At 37.6% G+C, this 25,151-nt stretch overlaps 1 long non-coding RNA gene across 2 annotated transcripts in view; it reads right to left on the bottom strand.

The window, feature by feature from the left end:
* Window positions 1-25,151, bottom strand: part of LOC138984399 (uncharacterized) — a 355,695-nt gene that overhangs the window by 178,982 nt on the left and 151,562 nt on the right. For both annotated transcript variants that reach the window (XR_011461664.1, XR_011461663.1), the window contains exon 3: window positions 1,396-1,509. This is a non-coding gene — a long non-coding RNA (uncharacterized lncRNA). The remainder of the gene's footprint in view (window positions 1-1,395; window positions 1,510-25,151) is intronic.

Here is a 25,151-nt window from a genome sequence, read left to right as displayed (position 1 = left end):
GCCTGATCCCTAGGGGAGTTCTTGTCGTATGAAAACACCACAAGGATGTTTCACTTTGAGGAAAAAAGTTTTAAGACCCAGACTATATACATAAATGGAGAAGGCAATGGCACTCCATTCCAGTACTCTTGCCTGGAAAATCCCATGGACGGAGGAGCCTGGTAGGCTGCAGTCCATGGGGTCACTAAGAGTCAGACACGACTGAGCAACTTCACTTTCACTTTTCCCTTTCATGCATTGGAGAAGGAAATGGCAACCCACTCCAGTGTTCTTGCCTGGAGAATCCCAGGGACCGGGGAGCCTGGTGGGCTGCCATCTCCGGGGTCGCACAGAGTCGGACACGACTGAAGCAACTTAGCAGCAGCAGAAGCAGCATATACATAAATTCTTTTCTTTTTTTGCAAGTTAAGTTTTATGTGGGATAAAGTGAGGAATGCAGCCCAGGAGACAACACCTCAGATAGCTCCAAGAAACTGTTCCAAAGAAGTAGTGGGAAAAGGTCAATATATGTGATTTTGGTAAAGGGGGAGTTCATGCAATCAAGCTATATATTAATTCTTTACATCAAGAGTCTTTTCCATCAACAAAATTTTAGTTGGTGTTTTACAGCCATGTTAACACAAATAATTTAAACATTCTTTATAAGCTTTATTATTTTCATTGTTCATTCTAATTTTTCTATATCATAATTTTAACATTTGATTATATTTATGCCCAACAGAGAAGGAAATGGCAACCCACTCCAGTATTCTTGCCTGGAGAATCCCATGGACGGAGGAGCCTGGTGTGGGCTACAGTCCACGGGGTCACAGAGTCGGACACGACTGAGCGACTTCACTTCACTTTCACATGCCAACAGAAAATTACGGGGAATGTATGAGATTCAATACACTCTCTACTGCAATTAAATCTCTATTAGTATTTTGATTCATTTTCTTTAGGTTAGTTTATTTTCAGGCTTCCCTGGTGGCTCAGATCGTAAAGAATCTGCCTGCAATGCAGGAGACCTGGGTTGGATCTCTGGGTTAGGAAGATCCTCTGGAGAAAGGCATGGCAACCCACTCTAGTGCTCTTGCCTGGAAAATCCCCATGGAATGAAACAAAATATTATATATACAGCTACAGAGCCAAACTCCAGCACCTGCTTACCCCTATCTACCTTCTCTGAAATAAGTGCTATCATACTCATATGTGTTTTGTTCTCCTTTGAGTTGTTGTTCAGTCGCTCAACTCTGTGACCCCATGGACTGCAGCACGCCAGGCTTCCCTGTCCTTCACCATCTCCCAGAGATGCCCAAACTCAGGTCCTTCTTTGAGTAAACTTCCTCAATATTTGTTACTATATCTATACTCAACATTTCTTTTTACTTACAACATTATGTTTACAGGACTTACCTGTGTTGATATATTCAAATCTAGATCATTCATTTTCATTCTTACGCTTTTCATGGGACCAGCACACCACAATGCATTTTTTGATTCTCTTATTGTCTGTCAGGATTCCTTAGCCTTTCAACAAACAACAAATGATTCAGAAATTAGTATATTTGTACATGCCCACTAAAACTTTCTCCCTGATAAACAAGGTCCAGAAGTAAAACTTGAGTTTCAGAGAATATGTGCTGTCAACTCCACATGCTAATTCTACACAGTTTTCCAAAGTGGTCATACCCATTTTCCCTTCCCTCAGCCAAGTATTAAAGTTATTTTTTCTCCACATTCTCCCTCACAGTTGGCATTATATTAATAGATCTATTAATATAAAATGTCTTTGTTTTTATGTACATGCCTTAATTACTAAAGATGTTGGTCATCTTTGCATATATTTTTTGGACATCTATCTTTCTTCTTCTGTGAATTTATTATTGTATCTTGTGACTTACCATTATATATTTCTCTTTCTGCATTACTGATTTCTAAAAACATTTAATATATTCTGGACATTAATTTGTTGTTGGTAACATGAGTTGCAACTATCTTTTCTCAGTCTGTAAGCCTGCATTTTCATCTTTGTCACCTGTTATCCTACAGAAGTTTTGCCTCTTAATGTAGCAAAATGTATCAATATTTTCCTTCTCTTTTTGTGCTTTGTGTATTTAAGAATTATCTTCTACTAATTATATAAAGATACATTCTTTCTTTGGTTAAAGTTTTGGAACCCTGCCTTTGATATTCAGCTCTTTAACCTATCCAGAATATGTTTGTGAATGATGTAGTATAGAGATCTAATTTTCTCTTGTACTATATAAATAGCCAATATTCTCAGAATTATTTGTTGAATAATTCCTCCTTTTCTTACTGATTTTATTATGATCTCTCTCATATATAAAACACCCTAATATATATTGGTCTTATTTCAATTTCACTCTTCTTTATTGGTCTGTCTGAGCAAGTACCTCACAGTTTTAAATAGCGCAGCTTTATATTACTGTCTAACATATGGTAAAATGATTCATCACCTATTTTTCTTTTTTCTAATCATCTAGGCTAAGGGCTTAGGTTTTTGTGTTGTGCCCCTCACACCAGTCAATTATTGGGTGCAGACTGCCCTCAGAATGGGGGGCTCCTAGCTTCCTAGGCATTTCTGGCCAACTTGGCTCCAGAGCCCAAAGGCAACACTGGAGAAGTGCACAGTTATAAGCCAGTAGCAGCAAATACCCACAGCAAAAGATGAGCACAGTGGCCTAGCAGAATGCACCTGAGTGGGATACTAACAGTCCTAGTACAGGGTCCTGTAAGGAAATAGATGGCACACTCAAATTAGGATAGATAGTGTAACGCAAAGGGGCTATTTAAAAGATGTGCTTGGGGGCTAGGTAAACTACAAGGGATGCAACTGTTAGTATTTCTAGAACTTGGGGGATGAAGGGATAGAGTGGTTAGTGGAACCAAGAAAGAGCAGGTCAAGTAAGGAAGCTGCTTTGCGAGATCAATGACCTTCATCAGCCTAAGGTGACTAGTCATGGGTGTGGGGCAGGGAAATAAATATCCCAATTTCATTTTCCTTCCTCCCTCTGATCTCCTGGTGGGTTCCGCATTTGCTAAGCCCAGTGGGAAGGTGGAGGAAGTTTCTAATAGTGTGCATACAGGACAGTCCCTGGAAAGGGCTCAAATAGGAAGGACAGAGAAGGAATATGGTGTGGCAAATGGACAATGCCCTTACAAAAGCAAATCAATGATGTTTCAGAGAAAAATGAGTCACCCTCTCTGAGCCATCTTTCCAACCCTATCTAAAATAATGTGCCTCCAACCTTTGACCTTTATCCTTTGTCACTCCTTTAGCCACTTACTCTATTTTTCTCCAAAGCACTGTTTACATGAAACTACATTAAAACTTCCACAAAATAATAAAGAAAAGCAAACACACGAATAGAAAGATGGGCAAAGTACAAAACTAAGCAATTCACCAAGGAAAAGAATAAACGTCTAACTACATGAGTAATGAAAGAAATGAAATGTATTGTAAAATATAATTTTCACTTATCAAACTGACAAATACTTAATATAGTAATTTCCAAGGTTAGGGTTTGAGGAAAACACACTCAGGTGGGAATTGGAAATTGGTATAACATTTCTGAAGTGTAATTAAAAAATATGGATCCATAACTTTAAACATGCCACTTACCTAAGAGGTTAGGGATATATTGTAGGAAATAATTCCATATGTGCTCAAAGATAAGAATTATTTACAGTAGTTAAAAACTGCCAACAATCTATATGCTCCATAACAGGAAACAGCGTATTAATTTCCCAAATTGTGTTCCTTAGACCACTAGTCTCATGAGATAAGAGATTCTGCTAAAATAATTCCACAGTCAATTAAATGTAAGAATTCCCTTGGAATGAAAGGGAAAAATTTACAAGCTGGGCGAGCATGGCATGATCTGTGTATGATTTCATGTGCATGTTCAGTCGTGTCTGACTCTGCAACCCCATGGACTGCAGCCCACCAGGCTCCTTTGACCGTGGAATATATCAGGCAAGAATACTGGAGTGGGTTGCCATTTCCTCCTCCAGGGGATCATGGCATGATCTACAGTCAAGACAAAAGCAAAGAAACTACTTGGATTCATCAGTGAATCAAAAACCATAACTTTAGTCTCGTTAGCTGTGTTCCAACCATCAGAATTCACAGAAGCAGGCTGCTTATGAAGGGGGTTTAACACCAGGTCAACACAAACTTGCATGTTTCCTGACAAGTGAGGGGGTGGGGTGGCCACCTTTCCTGCCACTCCCTAATTCCATTATTTTGGGGGTGGGTCCCCCAACACACCCTGGACCTGGCATGGGACAGCCACCTGCTGGGACCATGCAGACAGTAGTTTTCCCAATTTTGGTAGAGGTTCTTGGGTCCTGGGGGAAGGAAAGTGGGAGTGGTGGGCATTAACAGGGGAGCGAAAGAGTGGAGGAAAGGATAGAAATGTGTCCAAAACCAAAAAAAGGGACAACCAGGACCACTTCACAACTTTGCAAAGGGGTAATTCAACTTTATCACCACAGTGTCGCTTCAACACTTGAAGGCTGAGGGCTCATATCTGGTGTCAATTATCTAAGCCTCTTGGTTTCATCTGCTTCTTTCTGCTTTTACGTACATTTTTGCTTTTTCTTACTCCTATGTACCTTTGGAAAACTCAGACAGGAAAAAAGAAGTAATAATATTCAAACCCATCCACCATTTTATTACATTTTAGAGTGAAAGAAAAACATTCTTCACGGTGTTTCCACTGCAGAAGTACTTGCACAGATAATTGAATAAGCGAGCAGGGAAACTCTAAATGATTGTTTAATTCAGCACAATCAGTTTGAGAAATTAAAATTTTTTTTCTGACCTTAAAACTTTCAAATGTGGGACCCCAGTCAATAAATTTGTCGATAAATTGGTACCTATCTTTCTAAACATTTTTAAGAATACAGTTTTCCTTCTGAATTGACACAAACGATCCCATTTACTCAGTGAGAAATGCAAAGAGTAAGGTCTATTTTTGGCTCCTCTAGCAAAGCTGCTTTATAATACAATCTTTTTCTCTACGCTGCCTGGGATGGGCTAGGTGACATAAGATGTCTTTCTCATTTCTAATTTTACTATGTCTTTCAGCAAACAGCAGGTAAAACATTTTAATACAAGGCCATTTTCATTAAACGTCTAGTACAGAATATGTCCCTGAATTAAAATAAACACTAATAATACCAAAAAAGTTTGTTCATACAATAATAACAACCTTCCAAAATTACAGTGATTGTCATGCTCAGCAGTATAATACAAAATGCAGTTCTTATCTCCGAAGACACAGAATTTATTATTTTCCACCTACCTGGCATTTTAAAGCAATTGGAACCAGGTTTCTGAAAGAACAATTTAGTACCTTAGCTCTCACATACAAAAAATATATTTTCAGCAATTGAAATGACTCACTCAAAGTAGCACTTCAACAAAACACTGTCCACCCTGCCCTGGTAATTATGTCATGTCTGGTGTGTACTAATTCACACAGCGTATTATTTTCCTACATAATTAAGACTATTAAGCTGAATTCAGAGGCTGTCATATACCTACAGCCTTTAATTAATTACACAAGCATGCAAAGAAGTTACTACCAGAGTTAGACCTTGCCTTCACTCTCCTGGTGGGCAAGATGCTGAAGAAACAGGCAAGAAGGGTTGTCACCTGGAGATCTCCTTCAGTCACAACTATCTCTTCACCGGGAAACACTGCAAAGTCATTTCCCAGAAAGTGGACACTTTAATTCAGTGCCCTGCAATCTGTCACCATTGAACCACCAAGCATGACGAGTATATATTTTTTAAACATATAATGAGATTGGACACTTCATCATAGTCTCATCAAGGTGGAAGATTTTCCAATACACTTACTTTGGGCTACCTTTGGATACCATCTTTTCAGGGGTCATAAGCTAAGTAAGGAGAAGGAAATGGCAACCCACTCCAGTATTCTTGCCTAGAGAATCCTGTGGATGGAGGAGCCTGGTGGGCTGCTGTCCATAGGGTTGCACAGAGTCGGACATGACTGAAGCGACTTAGCATGTATCCATGCATTGGAGAAGGAAATGGCAACCCACCCCAGTATTCTTGCCTGGAGAATCCCAGGGACAGAGGAGCCTGGTGGGCTGCCATCTATGGGGTCGCACAAAGTCAGACACGACTGAAACAACTTAGCAGCAGCAGCAGCAGCAGCAAGCTAGGTAAGTCCAAGAAGGTGCTTTCTCCATACTTTTTCTCTTCAAGGACCCCCAATCCCCATATTCATCCAACATGGTAGACCTAAGCATCCTGTGTGTTAGCCACATGTACTCACTACCACATATGAGAAGATACCCATTGACCTGGGCTGCAAGGGCCTTAAAGAATGATAACATTTCTACTTTCTTTCACACAACACCAATGCTGTGCTATACACCCAGTATGCCGGCCCAGGGCACTGCCCCAGAAGCACTGAAGGGAAGTAGGATATCTGAAACTTCTGACCCTACATAGCTTTACTACCTAGTTAAAACGTCTTTTCAAACAAGTCCTCAAAACCTAACAACTCTTTAGACATAATCTACTAAATTTCTCCGTGTTTTCCTTTTTAACTTTCTATAAAAGTTTCTTTTTAAACATTCAAAGGTTTCTGTAAATTTCTATTACAAAATAAAGATATACTTGGTATTTTACAATGACTTAATCTGGGGCAAATTTTACTTCTCTCTTTCACTACTCATAGTGAATATTCCATTATTACTCCTGTACTAATTATTACAGGAGTAATAGTCAAATCTGATTATTCAATTATCACTGCTGTACTAATCCTGTAATAATTAGTACAGAAGCAATAATCGAATCCTGCTGGTAAAACCTATGTTCCAAAACCCAGATGCTATGTCAGGAGAAGAGGGGAGCTCACTGCATGGAGAAATGCTATCAACCAGACAAATGCCAGGATATAGTACTATTCTGTGTATGTTCCTGCAACATAATTAGGAGATCAAGTATAAGAAAATTCAGAACTCTTTAATGTACTTAAAATCACTGTCATGAAGCAATGGATGGTGAATTTGCATGTGAAAGGACTGTGAACAGCATGTAGGAAGAATTGTGAAATTACTATAGTATTTATTATTATAACTTGGTGTCATGCTAGTCTCATTTTAGAATGAACTGTAAGAATAGATTAAATTAGTGCCATTTTCTTTCCTTGTTAACATCTTTGTCACAAGAGCAAGCTGTCAGAATTTTAGTATCTAATATAGTCCATGGATTATGTGATGGTTGACCATTTCTGAACTCTGGGCTTTCACTGGCTATTCACACCTCTGTCCTGCAGGCATGTGGGTTGAACACAGGAAAATAATAATCTTTTAAGAAACTAATCAGGTTGCAGACATCTTGATAAAGGTAGGAAAGACAGAGAATAATGTTACAATTTTTAAAAAGCATTTGACCTAAAACTTTGTCTCCTAGGAAAATGCTTTTAACCAATGCTGAAAGATACTGTTGGACACATGGTTGTAGAATAAGGTTGTAGAATACACTCAGAGATGTGTAATCTCACTAGCATCCTTCTGAGTTTTTTCACTGTCATAAGATAATGTACAGTGAACACTTCTCTGGGGGGTCAGGAGCACCATGGTCTAGTCATCCTCAACACAAATGATCAGAATCTGATGACCTGTTACTTTATTCATGTGACTTTCTCAGTTACTAGTTCCCTGGGCCTCAGTTTCCACTTCTAATGTGGATGCTGTATTATTTAGGGTTCTCCCGAGAAACAGACTCAATAGAATATAAAAGGAGATTTATTATGAAGTGGCTCACATAATCACAGTCTGAGAAGTGTCATGATATGTCTTCTGCAAGTTGGAGACTCAGGAAAGGCAGTGATGTAATTTAGTCCAAGTCCAAAGTCTTAAGAAATAGGGATGCTGATGATATATATCCAAGCTGAAGGGCAAGAGAGAATGATACTGCACTAAGTCCACAAATTCAAATACTACTCTAACCCAGAAATACCTCCACAGACAAATGCAAAAACAATGTTTAACCAGATATGTAGGCATCCCCCAATCCAGTCAAGCTGGCACAAAATTAACTATCCCAGATGTCCTTTTCCACTGTGATTTCCCTCTCCCATAGTGATGACGATCATAAGATTTGGTTTGCCCAGGAGTGTCCAACTTTGGCAGTACTTGGTTTGAACTTTGCCTCAGTTTAATTGTTAGCAGAAGCTTCTTTCACTCTCAAAAGCATCCCAGTTTGAACGACACATTATATGATCGCTCCACCCATAATGCTTTCTTACAGCCTCTCTGAAACTTTCACTGTTTACACTATATTGTACTGACATGTGGATATGTCTTTGCTCCCCTGCTAGATTATGACTTGAGGGCAAAATCTGTCCTCACTCATCTTTTTGGTTATCACAGGGCTTCAAATGGAATATGTGCCCAAAATATATTTTCTACATTAATTAAAATACAGAGTGCTAAATCATGTCAGTGCCCAAACTACAGTTATTAACACTTGTGAAAAAATTTGTACTAAAACTACATAATGTCTAGAAAGAAAAGATACTCATTTTATATTGAGAAGGTTGAACTTCACTGGAAATATCTTATATAGCAGGCAATAGGGCTGCTGTGCAGAATTTTCAATATGTACCTTGTATGAGGGCACCCAGCCAAGGGATGAGGGTAGCTGGAATGCAGCTTTACTCCATTTGTCATCTGATATGGTATTTGGGCTAGTGGAGACCTCCCCTTCCCCAACCTGTCTTCCAGAAGCCAATCCAGGTTTTATACAACCTGAAGCTTATACAACTGGGGGAAAGCTCTTTCAGAAAAATATAAAATTACAAATACAAGATTAGGTATGACAGTCAATATTAATTTAGAATATGAAATCATATCAAATTTAGAAAAGTTATTAAACTATCCCCAAATCCATAATAACATAATATTTGTATTAACTGCTTGACATACATCTATAATACTCTTTCCCTTATTTTTTGGCTGCTGAGTACTTTAGCAATTCTTTGTCATGTGGACACCCAGTTTTCCCAGAACCATTTGTTGGAGAAACTGTCCTTTCCCCCTTAAGTGGCTTCAGTGCCCTTGCTGAAAATCAACTGACCACATACATGAGGGTTTATTTCTAGGCGCTCAATTCCTTTCCATTGGTCTACATGTGTAGCTTATGCCAGTACCACACTGTTTGCATTACTGTAGCTTTGTAGTAAGTTTTTAAATCTGGAAATTATGAGTTGTCCAACTTTGTTATTCTTCTTCACAATTGTTTTAGCTTTTAGGGTCCTTTGAAATTCTATGTATTTCATTTCAAATTCAACACAGGACTATGGCATCTAATTTAACTATACACAGAAGTGATCACAAACAACATAAAAAAATCCCACTGAATCCAAAAAATCTGCATCCCAAATCAACTTTTGAGAACTGTTCAATACCACTATGATGCCACGCTACTAGAGGGGAAGTGTGATGGGTGGGAAGCCAAAGTGGAAAGAAACAGACAATGCTAGTAAAATACCTTCTTTCAGCAAGGTTTGCAAAGATATATGTCCATATGAACACACTTCTGGGGCTCCATGAGAGTGAGGTACACTGAAATTTAGCTTCACTATAAATTTGCCTTTTCATGTTCCCATACTATTTTTTTTTTAACAGAAACAGGAGATATGATTTAAAGCAGAAAGAACTTGAATAGAGAAGACTTTATGGGAATGTGAGAACAATCCTCAAACATCTAAATGACATCATAAAGAAGTAGGATTAGGATTTAACTATTCTGAATGGTGTTACTCTGGAGATACTGAATTTACTGGTTTCCATCTCTGAACATGATTCATTTAATCATCTAAATCTTAGGGGTATACTTTGGATTTACTTTTTGCCTTCTAGCAGCTCTGTGAAAGAAAGAAGGAAATACAGTCATTCATCTGAATATACCAACTATACAATCTTGAACAACTAGGTATGTGAACAAAGCTCTTAGCTCCTCAGTTAAGAACATTGTCAGTGAGGAAGTTCCCTTTTACATCTGTTTATATGTCCATTCGTTAATCCCCTATTATTCATAAGTTTCTTAAGAACACGAATTTTTCATCTTTATACCCCCACCACCTAGCTCAACACCAAGCTTACACTGGCTGCATACAGTAGGTACAAATATATGCATTTTTGAATCAGTCAAGGAATCAATCAATATTTAGATTACTAATCCACAACTTTAATTTTGTGCTTACTATACACAAGGCATTATGTCAGAAAACATATCTCCAGTCCCTCGGGAATCATATTTTAAGAAAAGAGTTATAGGGAGAATATGACAGTTAATTCAAAGGAATTGAATGGCTCTAAGCCAAATGAATAGATAATTAGAAGCTGCATGACCACCAGTTTCTGACCAATGTCACATTTGCTCACATGTGTCTAAAGACTGCAGAGTGCAGATGCTCCAGGTTTCTCTTAAAGAATCATCATTCCTTCAGTAACAACATGTGTGCCTACAGCATGACAGCACCAGGCTGCTCCCTACACTAGGACTGACACATCCCTTTCAAGTGGAGTTACTGTCCAGCTGAACTAGATACATGCAATGACAATTACAAGGTGACACTGGGATTCAGTTGCACCACTAAGCAGCTAATGTTCTTTCCCTGCTATGTTGATTGGGTTTATGTCTCTTGCAATTTGAGGGTGGCAGCAGCTACCCAGGTGAGGTGATTTGAGATACCATTCAGGAAAGAGCTTCAGACAGCAGTCAGCAACACCAGTCTGTTCTGTTAGCACTATAGGTGCTAACCTGGGACTTCAAAGCAGAGAAATTGAGACTTGCACAAAAATATTTTTAGTTAAATTGTTACAGACTGAATGTTTGTGTCTCCCAAAAATTCATATGTTGAAACACTATTTCCAAAATGAAGGTATTTGAAGGTAGGACTTTTGGGAGATAATTAAGTCATAAGGGTGGAGCCCTCATAAATGGGATTAGTGCCCTTATAAGAAGCAGCAATAGAATTAGCTAGCTGTCTTTCTTCCCTGTGAGGACACAGTGAGAAGGTAGCCATCTACAACCAGGAAGAGGGCCCTCTCCAGAATCTAACCAATGCTGGCACCCTGATCTCAGACTTCCAACATCCAGAAGTGTAAGAAATAAATTTATACTGTTGATAAGCCTCCTAGTTAATAGTATTTTTATTCTAGCAGCCTAAACTGCATAAGACAATTGTTCTTACATTTTAATTTTTCTTTTATGTGTGTGCCAACTTTTGACCTTCAAATATTAACCATGCTCAGTCAGTACACATGCTCTTTGAGGAGGAGGTCTATAAAGTATTAGAAGCCAAAGCTCAACTGGCTAGAGCAGCACCAATCCAAATTTCAGATACACTAAGAGTGGGACTAAGAAAGAAAAATGATAGAATAAAGCAACATAGAAATGGATGCTGATTATTTGGGTTAGACAGAAAAGAGAAAGTAATGCTTTACTACATACAATCAATTTGATACATTCCTTAAAATAGAAATGTTTGTGTTTTAGATTTATAAACTTCAGTATTTAAAGAGAAAGGTTTAACTGTCACATCAAAAACTAGATGGTTGCTAAGTTTAATTGAATCAAGAAGAGGAAGTTTTTAGTGGAGTTTAGAACAAAAGGTACCCTAGATAACAGATGTGTGGCTGAGGGAATGCTGGCAGCCCTGGTTTGGCATCACAGCTCTGCCCCTTTCCAACTCTTTAAGTTTGAACACGTATTTAACCTCTCTGAGACTCAGTTTCCTCAATGGGAGGAAGGAGGATTATAATATTTGTGCTCTATATTATCGGATTAGATCAGTCACTCAGTCGTGTCCAACTCTTTGTGACCCCATGAATCACAGCATGCCAGGCCTCCCTGTCCATCACCAACTCCCAGAGTTCACTCAGACTCACGTGCATTGAGTCAGTGATGCCATCCAACCATCTCATCCTCTGTCGTCCCCTTCTCCTCCTGCCCCCAATCCCTCCCAGCATCAGAGTCTTTTCCAATGAGTCTACTCCTCACGTGAGGTGGCCAAAGTACTGGAGTTTCAGCTTTAGCATCATTCCTTCCCAAGAAATCCCAGGGCTGATCTCCTTCAGAATGGACTGGTTGGATCTCCTTGCAGTCCAAGGGACTCTCAAGAGTCTTCTCCAACACCACAGTTCAAAAGCTTCAATTCTTCGGCGTTCAGCCTTCTTCACAGTCCAACTCTCACATCCGTACATGACCAGAGGAAAAACCATAGCCTTGACTAGACGAAATAGAATGTCCTATTTCTACTTTAATTGACTTGGTATCCTAAGGTGGCACAGTGTTAAAGAATCTGTCTGCCATTTCAGGAGACTCAAGAGATGCAGGTTCGATCCCTGGATCGGGAAGATCCCTTGGAGTAGGAAATGGCAACCCATTCCATTATTCTTGCCTGGAAAATTCCATGGACAGAGGAGCCTGGCAGGCCAGAATCCACGGGGTCCCAAAGAGTCTGACATGACTTAGCAACTAAACAACAGCACTGAGTGCCTATTATTATATCATAAAACTGATAAGAGCATACATGTGTACTGTCCAGCAACAATAAGTATTTAATCCAAACAGGCAATCCTGGACCCTCTAGAAAATTATTCCATATAGTAATTTGTTATTAGGTTCATTGGGAGGTGCCATTTGTGAGACCCCACACGACAAAACCATTAATCAGAACTAACCACAGAAATAAGATAAAAGCCTGAAGCTAGCTCCAGGGCAGAAGCCGCCTGTTACAATCAGAATGTATTAAAACCGTGGACGCAGCAACTTCTTGTAAAGGCTGCAGGGGAGGGGTGAGGCCGTAAGCAAACAAGTTTTAAAGATCTTAGACAATATGCTCTTCAAATGAACCTAAGTAAATGCCTCTTGCAAGGTCAGATCAAGGGTGAAGAAATAAGAATTGGCCAAACACTAGAGCAATTTCCAGCTAAATAAAAAGCCAGATATTCTTTTCTTCACTGACAACAAAAAATACACTGAGACAAGGGGGTTGAGCATTGATGCCAAAAATGTATTTTCCATTCTTTGAGGTTTCTAAAGTCTCTTCTTTTATCCATTTTCTATTTTTCCTTGTATTGCCACTCTCTGTTTTTGTCAATGACCTTTCTTCAATCCAACTCAGCCTCCATCTAATGGCCTGAAGAGGACTTCTTCACATGATGGAAAGCTTTAGATTTAAGATCTCCCTCCTTCATTAGAGAGAAAAGTGAACAGCCTCTATGTGCTGGGTGTTAATGAACGTGGAGAAAGATTTTTTTGTATGTGTTTTACACATTATGTTCTTGACTCCTAGAGGTGCTACAATAAATTGCCGCGCTTCATTTACAAGGAGCCATAACAGAAGCAAAATGAGAATCTGGCGACAAATTGCTTCTCAGTCACCCTGGGTCAGGCAGTCGGGGCTAATGAGAAGAGGGGCTCTAATTTTAAACTCCTCCTCAACCAAGCCATTCCTGCATTAATGTTCGCTGTTGTAAATTGTAAAGTCAAATGAAGGAGCACTGTTGAAAATTAACCAGTATTTTTATCCTTCGAGTACCCAATAGAGCATATTTTGGCTTCTGAAGCTGGTGGTTATCGAAGGCGGCTCAGCGTACAGCAGGGGCACCAGCCTCCCCCGTGGATTTCCCCCTCCTTGACACAACACCACTCTCCTAATTCCTACTCCTTTTACATCCATGCCTTCTTTCCACCTTCACAAAGAAAAATCCACCGGCAGAACTTAAGTCGTACAGGTTTTCAACAAGATTATAACGTGGCCTCTAGAAGCAGGGTTTGAAACCAGCCTTTGTGGTCCATTTACCAAAATACCATATACAGGCGTTAAAAATTAGAGAATCATTATATCCATTTAGTCCTGCTGCATGCTTAATGATCTGTAATTGTGTATATGGTGGAAGAGCCAGTAAATCACCGACTTTGTGAGGGCTGGGAGCACTTTGTCCCTGGAAGCCTAAATCAGGATTTGAACAAATAATGAGAAACCCAGGCAGCACCTGCCTCTCACAAAGTACTCTCCTAAGCCCACATTTTGTCAGTTTATAAAAGCAAATAGCAGGCAAAAAGAGATGCAGGAGAAAGGGAGATATTTTATTAAAGTATGCAGTAGTTTGACCTTACATGGATGGCCAGGCAATGACTCAAAATTCATTGTTTTGGGGGGCTTTGGGTCATGTGTTTTAAGTGAGTACTAATGAAATGAAGTTCCTCTCATGTGTAATGTGTCTGTCCGGGTGCATTCTTCCATGGAATCACTACATAAAATACAAATTAACCACACTACCCTAGTCTAATCATTGTAATCAGTTATGTTTTCATGTGTACATTACTGATATATAAGGCTGTTGTAGTTCTTGTGTGTGGTTTAATTGCTTGTTTTTGCATATCTTGTGTGATTGATGATGTTCTAGAAATCTTTTCCCCTAAAGGAGACTTTGTAAATTACTTTGTTTAGATGCTAATGATTGTATTTCATTAGTGGCCCTCTCATCCAGAATCATCTTTAAATGAATGAATATGCCATAATTAAAAATCTGAATTATGAATTACTTTGAAAGGAGACAACATTGTCCCGATTTCCCACTGCGACACAGTGTTATTTCAATTATGTAAATATGTTTAATCATTCCCCTTTTGTTTTTCTAATTATTTAATATTAATGTTGCTTTACCCCTTTATTGCTACAAGAAGGGATATGGCATCTTAAATGAGAGTACTTAGACAAGTGATACACAGATGACTAGATTAAAGCAGACATTTATCAGAATGCATAACCCATTTCAAAAACAAACATGCTATTAACATTCATACTAATATAGCAACACTGGCTATAATTGCACTTCATGAATGTTTTGTCTGTACAAATCTAATGTATTCACAATGAACAATTTCCAATTATTGTTGTTTTTTCTTATAGAAAGTCTAAAACCCCTGGTGAAAGTTTCAATTTTCTTGAGGTGTACATCTGAACCAACTATAAGACCGCCATTTTTTTCTACAGAAGGAAATTTGCAACTGCTCAAGAACTACTAGACTGGATGGATCCAACTTTCACCCGTCCACCTTTGAATCTTCAAAAAAAAAAAAAAAAAATTGGGGCAAAAAAGAATGTGTTTTGAAGCACCGCTTCCCGCCTTTTTTTTAAAACTCACTCCCTGAAGCAGGAGAAATATTAGGAAATTTACTCTTCCACTCAACAGCTCTCACACAAGCCTTCAAGAAGCTATACTTAGGAGAGAAGCATGAGCCTAGCAGAGGAGAACCCTCCAGAGGGGCCATCACATATGACAGTCAACTTTATACATTCACACTTCAGACATCTTATTCAAACCAATTGCAGAAGGCTGGTTTGTTCTTTAGAAAGCACTGCACTAACTTTAATTTAGACATTTCTATTTTAGTGCAGCTAGACTACACAGGAGTATGTTCCTCTACCATTTAGTAATTTAGATACTTTCAATATTATTGCTAACTGACTCTTGAAGTACAAGAGCCTTAATTATGTTGGTTTAATAGTTTGTGCTTAAATATTGTTATTTGTAAACTAACAGTGGGAAATGCTACAACTTCCCCATGTTTCTTTTTTACTTCAATGTTACAATAAAATATGCCATTGTTGATTGACTGAAGTTTTATTAATAATATTTATAATATGAAGATTATAATTAAAATGTTTGATCTTTCTCTACATTTTAAAAGACCTCCTTTCCCAACCAATATTTTTTTCTAATCTAAACTCTTAACTTCAGCAATCATGGGAACAAAGATTAGAGATTAATATTTTATCTGGATATAACTTGCACACGAACATACAAATTACTTTGCTTCATCACGGGCTACACCCAAAAACACTCAATGACATCACTGTGTTTGGTATCAGTTCAGTTCAGTTGCTAAGTCACATCTGACTCTTTGTGACCCCATGAATCGCAGCACGCCAGGCCTCCCTGTCCATCACCAACTCCCGGAGTCTACTCAAACTCATGTCCATCGAGTCGGTGATATCATCCAGCCATCTCATCCTCTGTCATTCCCTTCTCCTCCTGCCCCCAATCCTCCCAGCATCAGAGTCTTTTCCAGTGAGTCAACTCTTCGCATGAGGTGGCCACAGTATTGGAGTTTCAGCTTCAATGTCAGTCCTTCCAATGAACACCCAGGACTGATCTCATTTAGGATGGACTGGTTGGATCTTCTTGCTGCCCAAAGGACTCTCAAGAGTCTTCTCCAACACCACAGTTCAAAAGCATCAATTCTTCAGTGCTCAGCTTTCTTCACAATCCAACTCTCACATCCATACATGACCACTGGAAAAACCATAGCCTTGACTAGATGGACCTTTGTTGGCAAAGTAATATCTCTGCTTTTCAATATGCTCATACACAGACAAAAATAAAATTATATTTATTCATAAGTTATAAAGAAAATTATGAAAATTATTTTCTACCTAATTTAACACATTTTATTTCTCATATCTTTTCTCTCATTGAGAAAAAAATTATACTCAGGAAACTATTTATCTCCCTCTAATTAAGAGAAACTTTTTATTAAGACAGTGTTTCATAATTAACATGATAAAGTTACAGGTTGTCAAGACGAAAGGAAGAAAATCCCAAAGTTTTGTGTAAATGACAAGAAATGATGAGTCTTTACCAGAAACATATTGATTTTAAAGGCTTTTTGAATAACAATCTCTGTGGAATTTTTCAGATAGAAATTATTTTCTAATATTTCAATTAGAAACTAATTTTAATTACTTTTTCTACACATCTAACTGGAAATACTGAAGTCTTCTAAAACCAATATAGAGAAAATCCAAAGAATCCCTTTGAAACTAATGTTTGACAGCTAAAAGATACATTTTTCTTCTGATCAGCTCAACATTTTGTGAACTTGAAATTCATAGGAAGGAAATTCAAGAGAAAGAAATAGGAGATGGGAATTTATAGGAATCTGCAGTTGTTTTTTAGTCATGATTCTACTTGATTTTTAAAGAATAGATTATTAGGATTTGGTCCAAATGCATTATCAGGAAGAAAGATGGAAGTGTTGGGAGCTCCACATCTATATCATCACCTAAGTTATTTGAATATTTCCTTTCAGGAAAAAATGAAGAGTGAAAAAGGACCTGAAAAACGTATTCTCTGAGACATCAGGGCAGCTAGTGCCCCAAACAGAAGATTTTTGGACAGGCCATGGAACTGTGTGAGGGTGGCATGTCAGGGAAATCAGTCAAAGCAGGCAAACTATTTTCCATCTGAAAGCATCTCTATGTTTCCAATACAAGCTTTTTGAAGAAGCTGTAGATACGTAAATGGTCTTTCCATTCAGATCCGCCTCAGACCTAAGTATCCTAGTGGCTTGATATCAGTTACTGATGGAGAAAGAATTGAAAACAAAAGTACACTTGCAGTTGCACAAGCCTGGCATTTCAAGGGGATGATACTTTCTTATATAGTCTTATCAAACATGCTCTGAACATAAACCAGAGCCATAGAAAGGGTCCTAACCTCATCTCTCTAGAAAGTTCCTCCCTTAGAAGTGCTAAACTCATGGAAAACAACTTAGGAAGATCCAAGTTCAGGCCCCCATACTATCCTTCTCACTCCTACTCAAAAGGCCAGCCTGAGGCAGTTACACCATGATTTATCATTACAGTTATGGAAAAGCAAGGTAGAAGGGAATCATTTATCTCTCCCCCTGAGTTCATTCATTCAACAAATATGATTGAATATCTACAGTGAGCACTCAATCATAGTTGCTGAATGAATAAAGAAAACTCAAAGGAAATAAAAGATGCTTCACACCACTGTGCATTCCTGCAACAATGTATGAAATTCTAGTTGCTCTCTTCCTAACACTTAGGAGTGTCAGTATTTTTTTAATTTTAGTCATTCTAATAGATATATAGTAGTAACTCATCATGGTTTTATTTCCCTAAGTGGCTAATGATGTCAAACATCTTTTCATGTGCTTATTAGTTTTCATTATATCCTCTTGGTGAAGTGTCTTTCATGCATTTTTATCTGAATTATAAAATATAAAATATGTAATTTTCAAACATTCTCAATTTGTAGCATGTCTTTTCATTCTCATAAGTGTCTTGACACAAGAAAACTTTTAAAAATTTAAATCCAATTTATCTATTTTTTCTTTTGTGGTTTGTGCTTCTGGTGTCACATATATAAACCCATTACCAAACCCAAGGTCAACATAGATTTTCTTTTTACACTGTCTTCTAAAATTTTTATAGTTATATGTTTTACATTTATATCTACCATCTATTCTAAGTTTGTTTTTGTATAAAGCATGAGGTTTACATCAATAAATTTGTTTTTTTTTTTAATCTGACTGTGCAATTGTTTCAACATCATTTGTTGAAAAGACAGTCCTTTCTCCATTAAATTGCCTTTGCATCTTTGTCAAAAATCAATTAGCCATATTTGTGTGGGTCTATTTCTGGATTCTCTATTCTCTTCCATTGATCTATATGTCTATTCCTTTGCCAATACTATCTTGAATACTGTAGATTTATAGTAAGTTTTTTAATTGGGTAGTGTGCTTTTTCAACCTTTATTCTTCCTTTTCAAAATTGTTTTAGCTATTCAGGTGTCTTTACATTTCCATATAAATTTTAGAATCACTTTCACTATATCTGCAAAAAAATTCTATTGGGATTTTGATTAGTACTACATTAAATTTACAGACTCATTTGGGAACAACTGATATCTTTACTTCTAATCCATTAAAAAGGTAGGCCTTTCTATTTATTTAGGTTTTCTTTTATTTCTTTCATAGGAATCTTTTAATTTTCAGTATACAGTCTGGAACATATTTTGTTAGATTTATACACAAATATTTCATTTTTAAAAACACTTTAAATGATATTGATTTTTAAATCTTGGTTTACAGTTGTACATTGCTAGAATTCAGAAAAAAGATTGATTTCTATGTATTGGCCTTATATTCTATAACCTTGGTAAACTCATTAATTCTAACAGTTTTTCACAGATTTTCCTGCATAGGCAATCATACCTGAGAATAGGAACAATTCTTTCTTCCTTGCCAATCCATATACCTGTTTTTTTTTTCTTTTATCTTTTTTCTTTTTCTTATCTTATTGCACTGGCTAAGACTTTCAGTATAATGTTAACATTAGTAAGAGGAGCAGAAGTTTTTACCTTTTTCCCAATCTTAGGTATAAAACATTTGGTTTTCCACTATTAAGTATAATATTATTGGTAGATTTTCTTGTAGATACCTTTTATTCAGTTAAGGACATTCCCTCCAACTCTAGGTTGCTGAGAGTTATTATTGTAAATAAATATTATATTTTCCCAAAGGTTTGACTTCCTCAGTTGATTTAATTTTGTGGATTTTATTTTTGGAATTATTAATAAGGTGAATTACATTGACTGATTTCCAAATATTGAAACAAACTTGCATTCTCAGGATTAATAGCACTTGACTCTGGTGTACGATTCTTTTTGAATGTTGCTGAATTCAATTTGATAATTTTTTCTTGATGATTTTTTTTTGCAAGTATGTTCATGAAAGATATTGATCTGTAGGGTATTTTGGTAATGTTTTTCTCTGAATTTGCTATTAGTGTAGTGTTGACCTAATAAAATAAGTTTGAAAGTATTCCATCTTCCTCTAAATTGAATGGTTTAAATTCTTCATTTTCCCCATGAGTACAGTTTTGACTTTACATGCTACAATCATGCTAAATCACATATACACAAGATAAAAAGAGAAAACAGAAGAAGCGGGAACTGTGAACTTTGGAATCCCTTATAAACTGGCCAACTGGTTTGCTGTACAGTAGAGAATGTTAATTTGTCTGCTCACACTCCCTTCAGTTCAGTCAGTTCAGTTCAGTCGCTCAGTTGTGTCTGACTCTTTGCGACCCCATGAATCGCAGCACGCCAGGCCTCCCTGTCCATCACCAACTCCCCGAGTTCACCCAAACTCACATCCATCAAGTCGGTGATGCCATCCAGCCATCTCATCCTCTGTCCTCCCTTTCTCCTCCTGCCCCCAATCCCTCCCAGCATCAGAGTCTTTTCCAATGAGTCAACTCTTCGCATGAGGTGGCCAAAGTACTGGAGTTTTAGCTTTAGCATCATTCCTTCCAAAGAACACCCAGGGCTGATCTCCTTTAGAATGGACTGGTTGGATCTCCTTACAGTCCAAGGGACTCTCAAGAGTCTTCTCCAACACCACAGTTCAAGCATCAATTCTTTGGTGCTCAGCTTTCTTCACAGTCCAACTCTCACATCCATACATGACATACTCCCTTAGGCCAGTTCAGTTGCTCAGTCGTGTCTGACTCTTTGCAACCCCATGGACTGCAGCACGCCAGACTTCCCTGTCCATCACCAACTCCCAGAGCTTGCTCAAACTCACGTCCATTGAGTCAGTGATGTCATCTAACCATCTCATCCTCTGATGTCCCCTTCTCCTCCTGCCTTCAATCTTTCCCAGCATCAGGGTCTTTTCCAGTGGTCTGCAAGGAGATCCAACCAGTCCATCCTAAAGGAAATCAGTCCTGAATATTCATTGTAAAGACTGATGCCGAAGCTGAAATTTCAATGCTTTGGCCACCTGATGCGAGGAACTGACTCACTCCCTTAGCTCAGGAGCTGGGAACAGTGAGGAAGGGCATTGATAAACAGGGGAAAAGAGAAAAGCCAATGACATTTTTTCAAGTGGTTAAAGTTTTCCTGGATATAATTATAAACTCATGAACAAGTTGCCTATTCATATTCATCAGCTGACCATTATTATCATTATGTGACTCAACTTGGCAATGTACTCAACAGTCAAAATGGAGTTGTTTGTATTGATGGAAAATAAAACCAAATTCAATTATCTATACAATTATGTAGAGAAAATATTATGGACTGAGAAAAGTATTCCTATAACCAAGGTTTAGTCCCATGGTGGAAATAGTATGATTTTACCCTCTACCAATGTAGGAAAAAAGTCACATCTTGAACAGAAGTTAATATCTTGTTTTTATATAGAACTTAATACGTTTTCTAATATATTCACATGTCCTCAGAATAATCTTGTGAGACCATAAAGAAGACTCTCATTGCACACATTCTAGAATATAGAAATCTAGGGCTCAGAGAAGCTGAATGCCCAGTCACAAAGTGTCCAAAATGGTTCCTGAGTTCTACCTGTACTCTCTCCCCACACCCTGCTACTGTCAACATCACTCTTCTACTGTAAATGCCAGGCTTTATTTCTGAAAATTCCTATGATAAAAGTGTGGAAATAAGTTGATTTCCACTTAATGAACTCTATGGTGTTATTCACATTCTCTCTTTTAGACAGATTTGGATTTGTTTCAAAATCAAATGTGCTCAAAAATCTATGCTTCAAATTTATTTGAAAATCAACACATGTAGACTATTTTCAGAAACTGAAACTCTATCTCATTCTCTAGCTCAATATTTGAAATAAGTGTGGTGTTGGACCAGCCACCTAAATTCTTTAAGCCTCAGCTTTCTCACCTGCAAACTCAAGGTATGATACTACTAATACCTCTCACAAGACTATCATGAGGTTTATACAGGACACTGATTATTAAGCACTCAGCCCAGTGCTTGGTAGCAAGTGGAACAACCAGGATTTGACCCAAGTTTCCTGCTCTAAACCACATGCTTAATCTCTGCACTATAACTGCTTTGCTGGGATTACTTGACAAATAAGAATTGAAGAATAAATTGGAGTCAGATTGGGGAGAATACAGCATATTCAGACAAAATATTTGAGCTATAAACCATTGGCAGTTGGAGCCAGTGGATACTTTTACACAGAAATTAATCTATTAAAATAAGAAATCTAGGAAAATTATTCTGGAGACATGCATGGATAGGATGGATGGAAGTAATGGTGCATGAAGTTTGATTCATTAGAAGATATTTCACTTTTTAAATTATTGATAATATTAATAAATCAAGCTGATAATTACGAATACAATATTTTCATAGCAAGACAATATTTTTCTAATGTTAGAAGAAGTCAATTTAATTCATCATTTCCCTTAATTATCAGTTCTTACCTTTAGTAATAGATCTCTAAATACTCCCTCTACCAAAAGAAAGCTAAGATGAGAGTGAACAACCAACCAACTGAAAAGACAGCTCACAAAAAGAAGAATCAAACACAATTTTGGAGCTAGTCTTGACTTAAGAAACCAGTTTCCAAGAAGAATATAAAAATACAATATAAAACTGTAACATTGATATGTGCAGATAACTTCTATTTTAATAACATTCAAAAATAGATTTAGGGCTTCTCTGGTGGCTCAGTGGTAAAGAATCTGCCTGCCAGTGCAGAAGACAGGTTCAATCCCTGCTCCAGGAAGACCCCACATGTTGCAGAGTAACTAAACCCATGTGCTACAATAGTGAGCATGTGCTCTAGAATCTGGGAGCCACAGCTACTGAAGCCTGCGTGCTCTAGATCCTGTATGCTGCAACAAGAGAAGTCACTGCAATGAAAAGCCCAAGTACCTAGTGAGTAGCCCCTGCTCACAGCAACTACAGAAAAGCTTGTGCGGCAATAAAGATCCAGCACAACCAAAAATAAATAAGTTACTTTTAAAAACAGAAATAAATAAAAATAGGTTTATAATAGCACTGGAAGATTTAGCTCTCTCTAGAAGTTTTCACCACTTAAGCATGAAGGCCATTTTTAAAATATTTATTCAATAGAACATTTAAAAGTATTATAATGAAGGTACTTCTGGTATCTGCTGATTAAAGAAAGTAATTATAAAAAGTTACTATCATTTACAATAGCATCAACATGTACCTTTTAAATAGCATCGTATGTATGTGAAGGAGTGTCATTTAATCAATGTACATACAATGCCCAACATTTTTATAAACTCAAGGGCACTTTATAAATTCAGAGTCACTCAGGATATTGAAAATCTCTAAATTATTCTGTAATAAAATACTACCTTCAAAAAACATCAAGGCTACCTCTTGTTGCAAACTGTAAAAAGAATAAAAAACCAAAATTCTCTTTTCAATACAATGAAACCGTTAATACTAGTAAGTGAGAGTTCTCATAGTTCTTTCCAAATAGCAATATTCTTCATCTACTCTACTGCTCTCACGCCATCTTCTATCAATATTTGTTCTGGGGGCTAATTTAAAATCTTAGGGTCATTCATTTTATTTATTCTCTTAACATTTACTATGAGCTTAATAGGTTTCTGGCAGAAATAATGAGCTAACCAGTCCTAGTCCTTGCCTCACAGAAGTAACATTCTAAAAATGACAGACAATATTCCAAGCATAAACAAACGTTTCTGATAGTACCATGAGGGAAAAGTGCAAAGTGCTAGGAGCATGGAGGGCAGCAGAACTTGAGAGAATTTCATACTGGAAGTTGGTCAGAGAAGAATTCCCCTAGTAAATGACTTTTGAGCTAAAATTTGAAGGATGAGTAATGGTACTAGTAAAAATAAAATATGTGAGGAAAAGCATATGTCATTGAAAAATTAAAAGGTCAGTATATCTGGCTTCAGTAGTAGGGTGGATCCACAGACAAGAACCAGATTATACAGGGTTCTGTAAGTCACAACAAGGTATTTGGTCTTGATCTTCAAACCAATGGAACCCTCTTTTGGGTCTTTTATTTACCAACTGTGGGATCAAGACAATTCATTTATTCTCTCTGTGCCTTATTTTCCTCTTACATTAAGTAAAAATAAAATAGTAACTACTTTGTATGAAGATAGTGATGATTAATGAGATGGTAGAGGCCTAAACTTTGGCACAGTGTCAGACACAAAGTAAACACCATTTAATGTTAGCTATTTTTATAACAGTGTTATACTTTTTCTCTTTTGCCTTTGAGCTCAGTTGTATAGCTTTTTCCAAGTATACTAATAAGATCTTTTCTTTCCATTCTACTGTCACCCTACTGGATAGACAGGGACCCATCTTCATGTTATTTGCTTCACGAAAGTCTAGAAACCTCATGTATATAGGGATAGAGGAAGGAAGAGAGAAAGGAACTTGTTTAAGATCTACAGTAACCAATCAAAGTCTTGAAACAAAGATGAGTGTCAAGCTCAGTCAAAAGGGGACTTACTGCCCATTGTGGAGAGAAAACCCTCATCTTATGCCAGTAAGACCAACAATAATCATCGCTCTTGGTGATGCTAAGGCGAAGTTCTCCTACCAGTAGAGGCTGAACTGACTCTGGACACAGACTCCTGCTCTTTGCATGTTATCTTCATGCCTAGTTCCATTTTCTCAAGCCCACCAATCTTTCTCTCTCACTTGATCCTGTCTCTCATGCCCCAGACTAGAAAATCTTTCACAAGTTCTAGGAGGTATGTTAGTCAGAATGATTAATCATGATCGCTGGAGCAACACATACAAAAATCCCAGTGGCTTAACACAAGGCTTATTTCTCATTCACAGCACAGTTCAATATGGGGAACTCTTGACCAGCTACGTCTTAAGTCTGGGGAACCAGGTTACTCATCTTGTGGCTACACAATGTGGAGCATGTGACTTTCAAGGCCACTAAAGAACAGCAAAAGAAGACTAGTACTTCTTCTAGTCTTAGATACAAGATGTTTCTAGATACAAGATACTTCTAGAAAATACAAGATGTTTTTAAAGATCAAGTCTGGGGATTTCCCTGGCAGCCCAGTGGTTAAGAATCTACCTCGCAATGCAGGGGACGTGGGTTTATTCCCTGGTCAGGGAACTAAGATCCCATGTACCCTGGAGCAACTAAGTCTGCACGCCACAACTAGAGTTCACATGAAAGATCCACATGAGCCACAGCTAAAACCTGATGCAGTCAAATAGAAAGGATCAAGTCTAAAAACAGTATACATCATATTGACTAATATTCTATTTTACAAAACTCAGCCATGTTGTCCCAGATTTGTCTACAGAGGAGGCTGGAATGTGTAACCTTTCTGTGTGGTGAAAGAATATAAAGAATATGAAACTTTTTCTCTGTCAGTAGGTAAGGAGTCTTACTCTTTCTCAAGATGTTTTGTATGTGCCATGAGTCCCTTTATGTCCAGCAAAGCAGACTGGCAG

Source organism: Bos mutus, chromosome 21 (assembly GCF_027580195.1).
Source record: "Bos mutus isolate GX-2022 chromosome 21, NWIPB_WYAK_1.1, whole genome shotgun sequence".
Classification (NCBI taxonomy): domain Eukaryota; kingdom Metazoa; phylum Chordata; class Mammalia; order Artiodactyla; family Bovidae; genus Bos; species Bos mutus.
This window is presented reverse-complemented; position numbering and strand designations above follow the sequence as displayed.